This window comes from Phyllobates terribilis, unplaced genomic scaffold (assembly GCF_046119375.1).
Source record: "Phyllobates terribilis strain yellow unplaced genomic scaffold, ASM4611937v1 Scaffold_8__6_contigs__length_399053987, whole genome shotgun sequence".
NCBI classification, from domain to species: Eukaryota; Metazoa; Chordata; class Amphibia; order Anura; family Dendrobatidae; genus Phyllobates; species Phyllobates terribilis.
This window is the reverse complement of record NW_027362768.1, coordinates 249,341,016-249,351,063: the sequence shown is the minus strand read 5'-3', so window position 1 is coordinate 249,351,063 and position 10,048 is coordinate 249,341,016. Positions and strand designations below refer to the sequence as shown.

Here is a 10,048-nt window from a genome sequence, read left to right as displayed (position 1 = left end):
GGCTGGGGTAATCAGGGACAGCTGTAGCCCCTGGGCAGCTCCACTAGTTCTAGTGAAAAAGAAGGACAACACCATGAGAATGTGTGTAGACTACAGAAAGGTGAACCGTATCACACACAAAGATGCGTACCCGTTACCTAGAATAGAAGAATCTTTAGCTGCATTAAAATCTGCTAACTTCTTCTCCACTTTGGATCTTACTAGCGGGTACTGGCAGGTTCCTGTAGCAGAGGCAGACAAGGAGAAGACTGCATTCACCACCCCGATGGGTCTCAGCGAATTCAACTGTAAGCCGTTCGGGCTCTGCAACGCACCAGGAACCTTCCAGCGGTTGAAGGAATGCTGTCTGGGACACCGGAATTTCGAGACGGTCCTGTTATACCTGGACGATGTCATCGTTTATTCCAAAACCTACGAGGACCATCTGAAACACCTGGCAGAAGTGTTTGGCGCCCTGGCAAGCTACGGCCTAAAGGTGAAACCCTCCAAGTGTCACCTGCTGAAACCAAAGGTGCAGTACCTGGGACACGTGGTGAGTGCTGACGGAGTGGCTCCCGACCCCGATAAAATCACCGTGATTAAAGACTGGCCAAGACCCTCCAGCATAAAGGAAGTGCGGCAGTTCCTCGGGTTGGTAGGCTACTACCGAAGATTCATTCCCGGTTTCACCAAAATGGCAGCTCCTATGCAGGACCTCCTGATAGGTCAATCCAGGAAGGCCAAAAACCAGAAGCCGCACTTCAGGTGGAAAAAGCTGGAAGAGGAGTCCTTCCGCCAGCTGAAGATGGCCCTCACGGGGGATGAAATCCTGGCGTACCCTGACTACAGCCAGCCCTTTATCCTCCTCACGGACGCGAGCAACATCTGGCTAGGAGCCGTACTGTCCCAGATCCAGCAGGGGAAAGAACAGGTAATCGCTTATGCCAGCCGAAAACTACAGCCCACGGAGAGGAACCCTGAGAATTATAGCTCATTCAAGGTAGAGTTCCTGGCAGTGGTGTGGGCAGTGACTGAACGTTTCAAGCATTACCTTGCCTCTTCCAAGTTCACCGTGTACACGGATAACAACCCGTTGACACACCTGGACACTGCAAGGCTTGGTGCCCTGGAGCAGAGATGGATGGCCCGCCTGTCTAACTATGAATTCACCATCAAATACCGGGCGGGACGCTCAAATGCCAACGCGGATGCCCTGTCCAGAATGCCAAACTTACCGGACGTAGGGGAAGATCCAGAAGAAATGGAAGAAGTCGTACCCCCTGCGTTCCACCGTCATGGGATTACCCTGTATTCCCACCGTGTAAGGAACAGGCGCTCTGCCACGTTCAATCCCTTACCCCACTACAGCTGGGCGGAGACGCAAGACAGTGATCCCGCAGTCCGTCTGGTGAAGGAAATGCTGACACAGGCTGATGCCTGTCTTGACCCAGACGCTCCGGAGGAGACCAAGCAACTGTGGAAGGAGAAAAGTAAACTGTTTCTTTACAAGGAGAAGCTGTGCCGGAGAATGGTCAACTCTAGAACACATGAGCTGACCTGGCAGGTAGTGGTCCCAAGACGAGACGCGGCTATGGTTCTGGAGGCATACCACGACGGAGCAGGACACTTCGGATGGAAGAAGCTGGAGTTCCTGTTGCGTGGACGGTTCTACTGGGTAGGCATGAGAGGAGCCATCGAGAGGTGGTGCAGAGACTGTGGCCCGTGCAATCTAAGAAGGAAGGACCGTGCCAGCCAGAAGACTCCCCTGCAGCCCATCATCACCAGACAGCAACTGGAACTGGTAGCCCTGGACCATGTGAAACTGGCTCCAAGCAAATCTGGATACGTCTACGCCCTCACCATCGTAGATCACTACTCTCGGTTCCTGGTGGTGGTCCCTGTCAAGGACTTAATGGCTCAAACAGCAGCTAGAGCCTTCCAGCAGCACTTATGCCATCCACACGGGTATCCGGAGCAAGTGTTGACTGACCAAGGGCCAGCCTTCGATGCGGAGGTCTTCCAAGAGTTCTGCAATCTGTATGGCTGCAGGAAGATAAGAACAACACCCTATCACCCTCAGACCAATGGACTATGTGAGAAAATGAACCAGGTGGTGATAGACTTGCTAAAAACGTTGCCCCTGGAAGAACGCAGTCTCTGGCTTGAAAAACTGCCTGATCTGGTGGACTTATATAATCACATCCCCGTAGGCTCCACCAACTGTACCCCGGCTAACCTAATGAGAGCAAGACCTGGTAAGCTGCCTATTGACCTGGATATGGGAGTCCTGACACCTGAGGACACCTCGCCAGAGGCAGACTGGGATACAGAACGGCAGCAGCAGTATCGGAAAGTACAGGAGAGCGTCGAGCGGAGTCTATCTCAAGCAAGAGAAAGGCAAGAGAAGACTTATAACCAGCATGCTCCCGCTGTTCCTCTGGTACCTGGAGAGCAGGTCTTGAAGAGAAAAAGGCGGCTCCACAAGTTGGACGACCAGTGGGAGAAGGACCCATACACAGTACTGCCTTCAAGTCATGATAACCCAAAAGTCTGTGTAATCAGTAAGGATAGAGGAGAAACCACAGCCATTGTTTCCAGAGACCACCTGAAAAAGTGTCCCGAGCAGCTGCAAAGCACTGACGAAGATCAAGAGAACCCTCAACCCGCAGAGGAAAGGGAAGAAATGATCAGTACCGTACTCGGAGACTTTCCCCGGTCCTGGACTCAAATCAACAATGCAGTCGTGGTACCCGTCCTCACCTTTCTCCAGCCAGCCCCTCATGGGCCTACAGAAGAACAGGTAGTGTCAGAAGAGCAGCCGGCCCAAGAGGCAGAAGAATCCATACCAGCAGCCCAGGAGAATCAACCCTCTGCTAGTAGTGAGCCTGCCGTGCCCCTAGTAAGCCAAAGAGTACGCAGAAAGCTGCCAGACCTACCCGTAACACCTCCTACACCCTGTAGTGCAGAACCAGATAGTGGGTTACGTAGGTCCACCAGGAGCACTAGAGGACAAATGCCCGCTCGCTGGAGAATCTAAAATATAATGTGAATTTGCTTGTAAATTGCCAATGTTGAAAAAGGTTTATGTTTTTGTTACCTGGTTACTAATTATGTTTCTCTAGTTACCCTTCAGGTTTTTTTGGACTGACAGGTTATGGACGCTGAATAACCAGAACTACATTGTAGATAGTTGCACCTTGGTGCCTCTTGTGAAGAGAAAACCTGTCTGGCGTGGCCACCTTGTGGCCCAAAGTAGCTAGCCTCAGCCTTGCAGCCACGCCCAGGGCCAACGCTTGGGGTTTGCTTTGGACAGGTCCCCTACTCTGTGCCAAGACTTCACCTTGTTGGGTGATATGGACACCCGGTTACGGACACGCCGTGACCTCTAAAGACTAAAGCTTCTTGTATATATGTTTTTGTATTATTGTTTATACCCTGTATTTGTGTTTTCTTAAAAATGTGTTTAGTCCCGGAGTACTAAAATTTACTAGGGGGGAATGTGGCACCCCAGGGGTCTGGTTACCACAGTAATAGAAATATTACGTCTGAGAGCAAGTGGGAGGTTTCTCTGGTCAGGAGCCCTTAAGCATGCAACACTTCTTGCCCAGACCTGGGAGGGGAGGAATCTGCCCTTATAAACTGGGTCTGGGGTGGGATTAGACAGTCAGAGCCTGGAGACAGTTCCAGACACAGGGAGAGTTACAGCTAGGAGCTCTGTAGGAGCAGGAGCTGAAGACCAGGGGCTGGAGCTGAGCAGAGCTCGCCCTGGCAGAAGAATCCAAGTACCGGACACCGGAGTCTGAGTCTGTGGGGACGTATATTCACCCAGCAGCAGAAATCAGCCGCCAGGGGATTCCAGGTCCTCTGGCCATAGAAGCCCGGAGGCTCAGTCACAAGGAAGGGACCAGCACCGCTATCGAGGAGCGGAGGCTATCAGAAGGCCCCAAGTCACCAGCCATACGGGTGAGCACCACACGGTATACTCAGGGACGTGGGCTACTTCTACCCGCTTACAGCAAGGTAGCCAGAAAGAGTGCAGATAGACGGGGAGGCCTACAACTCCACCTGGCCAGGGGAACTCCTGTTTGCTCGCAGACTGACCAGGCCCCTTATGCTAGCCAGTACTCCCGGGAGGGTCTGCCTTAATATCATCAGTAAAGACCCTGAACTGTACTACAAAGACTCTGAGTCGTTCCTGCTTTCTCACCGCATACAGCACTACTAGTACTGAGACGCCCGTGCACCATCACTCCCATCATCCACATTCCCTGCTCTGAGGCCATACTCTTCCCATGGGGAGTTATAGCCATCTTTTGCTGCGCACATCACACCAGCCTCAGCGGACTGCCTCGCAGCGGCGGTACACCTGACCGCAATCCACGGGTGGCGTAGTCGGACAATTAACCACAAAATCATACAAAGACTGCCATTGGTTTGACCAACCTGAGCCACGGGACTGGGTCGCCGCCACGGAGACTACAACCAGCAGAGACCCGGCTCCGGGTATCCCACACACGTCCACACTGGGCCCAGGGGGCGCGTCAGAGGCACCGGTCTGTCACATAGGGAATGACTGGGGGTGGAGACAGCGGTCTGTCACATGGGGAATGACTAGGGGTGGAGGCAGCGGTCTGTCACATGGGGAATGACTGGGGGTGGAGGCAGCGGTGTGTGACATGAGGAATGACTGGGGGTGAAGGCAGCTGTCTGTCACATGGGGAATTACTGGGGGTGGAGGCAGCGGTCTATCACATGGGGAATGACTGGAGGCAGCAGTCTGTCTCATGTGGAATGACTGGGGGTGGAAGCCGCGGTCTGTCACATAGAGAATGACTGGGGGTGGAGGCAGCGGTCTGTCACATGGGGAAAGACTGGGGGTGGAGGCAGCGGTCTGTCACATGGGGAATGACTGGGGGTGGAGGCAGCAATGTGTGACATGAGGAATGACTTAGGGAGACGCAGCGGTCTGTCACATGGGGAATGACTGGGGGGTGGAGGCAACGGTCTGACACACAGAAACTACTTCATGCTGCTGATCACAGAATATTCTTTTCACTGATCGTTAGCAATGATGCAGCAGAGCTTTTTCTTTGTTTTCTTCTCTTTCTCACCACAGGAGGATCAGGCAGATCACTGCACCTGGAGATCCTGCAAAGTAGGCAGACCCTCCACGGATGACCTGTACCCACACAAAAATTCTTCTCACATGAGTAGTGAAGAACCAGGTGCCACCCCAGCTCATTATTTTCCTTACGCATAAGTTTAAGGCATAACCAGTAAGTGGCGTTTCCTGAAGCCACACTGCACCCCCATCTCATCTACATCATGGAGACGCCATCACATCCTCACTATAATATCAGCAGCGAGTCCTTCGTCCGCTTGCATCGCTCATAATCTGCAGCATACACTAATTTTTCTGTGTTATTTTATTATGAAAAGTTAATGAGCAATATGCAAATTACCAGTACCGCCAAAATGCATCATGGTAGTAAACAATCAAGACGGCGCTATAGTGTGGTGACGTAATTCCGCGGCGTTGGACCGCCCTCTTTCCTACACAGTTGCTGCTGGGAAGGTGCAGGTTTGTATTAGAAATATGGCCGACGTGTCGTTAGATGAAGTTTACCCATAAAGGGTGTTCCTTGGTGAGTTAGGATCTCACATGGGGAATGACTGGGGGTGGAGGCAGCAGTCTGTCACATGTAGAATGACTGGGGGTGGAGGCTGCGGTCTGTCACATGGGGAATGACAGGGGGTGGAGGCAACGGTGTGTGACATGAGGAATGACTGGACGTGGAAGCAGCGGTCTGTCACATGGGGAATGACTGGGGGTGGAGGCAGCGGTCTGTCACATGGGGAATGACTGGGGGTGGAGGTGACGGGCCCCCTGGGCCGTGTATACACGTGTATGGGTTACCCGGAGCCGGATCTCTGGGGGTTGTAGTCTCCGTGGCGGTGACCCGGTCCTGTGGCTCAGGGTGGTCAGACCAGTGGCCGTCTTTTATAGGGTCTTTATGATTTAATGTTCGACTACGCCACCTGTGGATTGCGGTCAGGGTGTACCGCCACTGCGAGGCAGACCGCTGAGGCTGGTGTGGTGTGCGCAGCAGAGGATGGGACAACTCCCCAAGGGAGGAGTATAGACTCAGGGCAGTGAGTGTGGATGATGGGAGTGATGGTGCACGGGTGAAGCAGGAACGACTCAGAGTCTTTGCAGTGCAGTTCAGGGTCTTTACTGATGATGATAAGGCAGACCCTCCCGGGAGTACTGGCTAGCATAAGGGGCCTGGTCAGTCTGTGAACAAACAGGAGTTCCCCTGGCCAGGTGGAGTTGTAGGCCTCCCCGTCTATCTGCACTCTTCCTGGCTACCTTGCTGTAAGCGGGTGGAAGTAGCCCAAGTCCCTGAGTATACCGTGTGGTGCTCACCCGTATGGCTGGTGACTTGGACCCTCTGGTAGCTTCCACTCCTCAATGGCGGTACCCGTCCCTTGTGTGTGTGACTGAGCCTCCGGGCTTCCTATGGCCAGAGGACCTGAAATCCCCTGCCGGCTTGTTTCTGCTGCTGGATATATAAGTCCTCACAGCCTCGGACTCCGTCGCCCGGTCGTAGTGTCTTCAGCCAGGATGAGCAATATCAGCTTCCAGTCTCTGGCACTCAGCTCCTCCTCCTACAGAGCTCCTAGCTGTTGCTTTCCCTGTGTCTGGAACTTCACTCCAGGCTCTAACTGAACTAACCCCGCCCCAGATCCAGTTTATATAGGGCAGGTTCCTCCCCTATCTGGTCTGGGACAGGAGGTGTTGCATGTTCAAGGGCTCCTGACCAGGGAACCTCCCACTTGCTCTCAGACGTGATTTTTCTATCACTGTGGCAACCAGACCCCTGGGGTGCCACATTCCCCCCTAGTGAATTTTAGTACTAAGGGAATAAACACATTTTTAAGAAAAACACAAATACAAGGGTATAAACAATAACAGGAAAAAGTACATTTTGTCTTGATGGTCACGGCATTTCCGTAACCGGGTGTCCATATCACCCAAGGTGAAGTCTTAGAACAGAGTAGGGGACCTGTCCAAAGCAAACCCCAAATTTGGCCCTGGGCGTGGCAGCAAGGCGAAGCGAACTACTTTGGACCACACGGGGCCACGCCAGACAGGTTTTTCTTCCGTGGCCGTCTTCGCAAGAGGCACCAAGTGCAACTATTTATAATGTAGTTCCGGTTATTCAGCGTCCATAATCTGTCAGTCCATGAACTAGGAAAACTAGAAAGACATAATTAATAACCAGGTAACAAAAACATCAAACATTTTCAACTTTTACGCATGTACAGGTAGATATATACTTCGCATTAGATTCTCCAGCAAGCGGGCATCTGTCCTCTAGTGCTCCTGGTGGACCTACATAACCCACTATCTGGCTCTGCACTACAAGGTGTAGGAGGTGTTGCGGGTAGGCCTGGCAGCTTCCTGCGTACTCTTTGGCTTACTAGGGGCACGACAGGCTCACTACTAGCAGAGGGTTGATTCTCCTGGGCTGCTTGTATGGATCCTTCTGCCTCCTGGGCTGGCTGCTCTCCCGACACTCCCTGTTCTTCTGTAGGCCCTTGAGGGGTTGGCTGGAGAAAGGTGAGGACGGGTACCCCGACTGTGTTGTTGATTTGAGTCCAGGACCGGGGAAAGTCTCCGAGTACGGTACTGATCATTTCTTCCTTTTCCTCTGCGGGTTGAAGGATATCCTGGTCTTCTTCTGCACCTTGTAGCTGCTCGGGACACTTCTTCAGGTGGTCTCTGGAGACAGTGGCTGTGGTCTCTCCTCCATCCTTACTGATGACACATACTTTTGGGTTCTCATGGCTTGAGGGCAGTACGGTGTACGGGTCCTTCTCCCACTGGTCATCCAACTTGTGGAGCCGTCTCTTCCTCTTCAAGACCTGCTCTCCAGGTGCCAGGGGAACAGCGGGAGCATGTTGGTTATAAGTCCTCTCTTGCCTTTCTCTTGCTTGAGACAAACTTCGCTCCACGGTCTCCTATACTTTCCAGTACTGCTGCTGCCATTCCGTGTCCCAGTCTGCTTCTGGTGAGGTGTCCTCGGGTGTCAGGACTCCCATCTCCAGGTCAATTGGCAGCTTATCTGGTCTTGCGCGCATCAGGTAAGCTGGGGTGCAATTTGTAGCATTCACCGGGATATGGTTGTACAAGTCAATCAGGTCTGGCAGCTTCTCCGGCCACAAGTTGCGTTCTTCCAGGGGCAACGTCTTGAGGAGATCAATGATGATATTGTTCATTTTCTCACACAGCCCGTTGGTTTGGGGGTGGTAAGGCGCTGTGCTTATCTTCTTGCAGCCATACAAGTTGCAGAACTCCTGGAAGACCTCCGCTTCGAAGGCTGAACCTTGGTCAGTCAACACTTGCTCCGGATACCCGTGTGGACGGCAGAAGTGCTGCTGGAAGGATCTAGCTGCTGTTTGAGCCGTTAAGTCCTTGACAGGGACCACCATCAGGAACCGGGAGTAGTGGTCTACGATGGTGAGGGCGTAGACGTACCCGGACCTACTCGGAGCCAGCTTCACATGGTCCAGGGCTACCAGTTCTAGTGGTTGCTTCGTGATGATGGGCTGCAGGGGGGTCTTCTGGCTGGCACGGTCCTTCCTCCTCAGGTTGCACGGGCCGCAGTCTCTGCACCATCTCTCAATGGCCCCTCTCACGTTTACCCAGAAGAACCAGTCACGCAACAGGAACTCCAGCTTCTTCCATCCGAAGTGCCCTGCTCCGTTGTGGTATGCCTCCAGGACCATAGCCGCGTCCCGTCTCGGGACCACTACCTGCCAGGTCAGCTCATGTGTCCGGGAGTTGACAGTTCTCCGGCACAGCTTTCCCTTGTAGAGAAACAGTTTACTCTTCTCCTTCCACAGCTGTTTGGTCTCCTCCGGGGCGTCTGGGTCAAGGTGGGCATCAGCCTGTGTCAGCATTTCCTTCACCAGACGGACTGCGGGGTCACTGTCTTGAGTCTCTGCCCAGCTGTAGTGGGGTAAGGGATTGAACGTAGCAGAGTGCCTTTCCCTTACACGGTGGGAATACCGGGTAATCCCATGACGGTGGAACGCAGGGAGTTCGATCTCTTCCAGTTCCTCTGGATCTTCCCCCCCGTCCGGTAAGTTCGGCATCCTGGACAGGGCGTCTGCGTTGGCATTTGAGCGTCCCGCCCGGTGTTTGATGGTGAATTCATAGTTGGACAGGCGGGCCATCCATCTCTGCTCCAGGGTACCAAGTTTTGCAGTGTCCAGATGTGTCAACGGGTTGTTGTCCGTGTACACGGTGAACTTGGTGGAGGCAAGGTAATGTTTGAAATGTTCCGTCACTGCCCACACCACTGCCAGGAACTCTAGCTTGAATGAGCTATAATTCTCAGGGTTTCTCTCTGTGGGCCGTAGTTTTCGGCTGGCGTAAGCGATTACCCGTTCTCTCCCCTGCTGGATCTGGGACAGTAAGGCTCCTAGCCCGATGTTGCTCACGTCCGTGTGGAGGATAAAGGGCTGGCTGTAATCAGGGTACGTCAGGATTTCATCCCCCGTGAGGGCCATCTTCAGCTGGCGGAAGGACTCCTCTTCCAGCTTTTCCCACCTGAAGGGTGGCTTCTGGTTTTTGGCCTTCCTGGATTGACCTATCAGGAGGTCCTGCATAGGAGCTGCCATTTTGGTGAAACCGGGAATGAATCTTCGGTAGTAGCCTACCAACCCGAGGAACTGCCGCACTTTCTTTATGTTGGAGGGTCTTGGCCAGTCCTTAATCACGGTGATCTTATCGGGGTCGGGAGCCACTCCGTCGGCACTCACCACGTGTCCCAGGTACTGTACCTTTGGTTTCAGCAGATGACATTTGGAGGGTTTCACCTTTAGGCCGTAGCTTGCCAGGGCATCAAACACCTCTGCCAGGTGTTTCAGATGGTCCTCGTAGGTTTTGGAATAAACGATGACATCGTCCAGGTATAACAGGACCGTCTCGAAATTCCGGTGTCCCAGACAGCATTCCATCAACCGCTGGAAGGTTCCTGGTGCGTTGCAGAGCCCGAAC

At 53.2% G+C, this 10,048-nt stretch overlaps 1 non-coding gene across 1 annotated transcript; it reads right to left on the bottom strand.

Moving 5' to 3' along the window:
• Positions 1-5,101: 5,101 nt before the first annotated feature.
• On the bottom strand, positions 5,102-5,250 carry LOC141160473 (U12 minor spliceosomal RNA). The gene has a single exon (XR_012250231.1). It is a non-coding gene; the product is annotated as a U12 minor spliceosomal RNA (small nuclear RNA).
• Between the last annotated feature and the right edge of the window lie 4,798 nt (positions 5,251-10,048).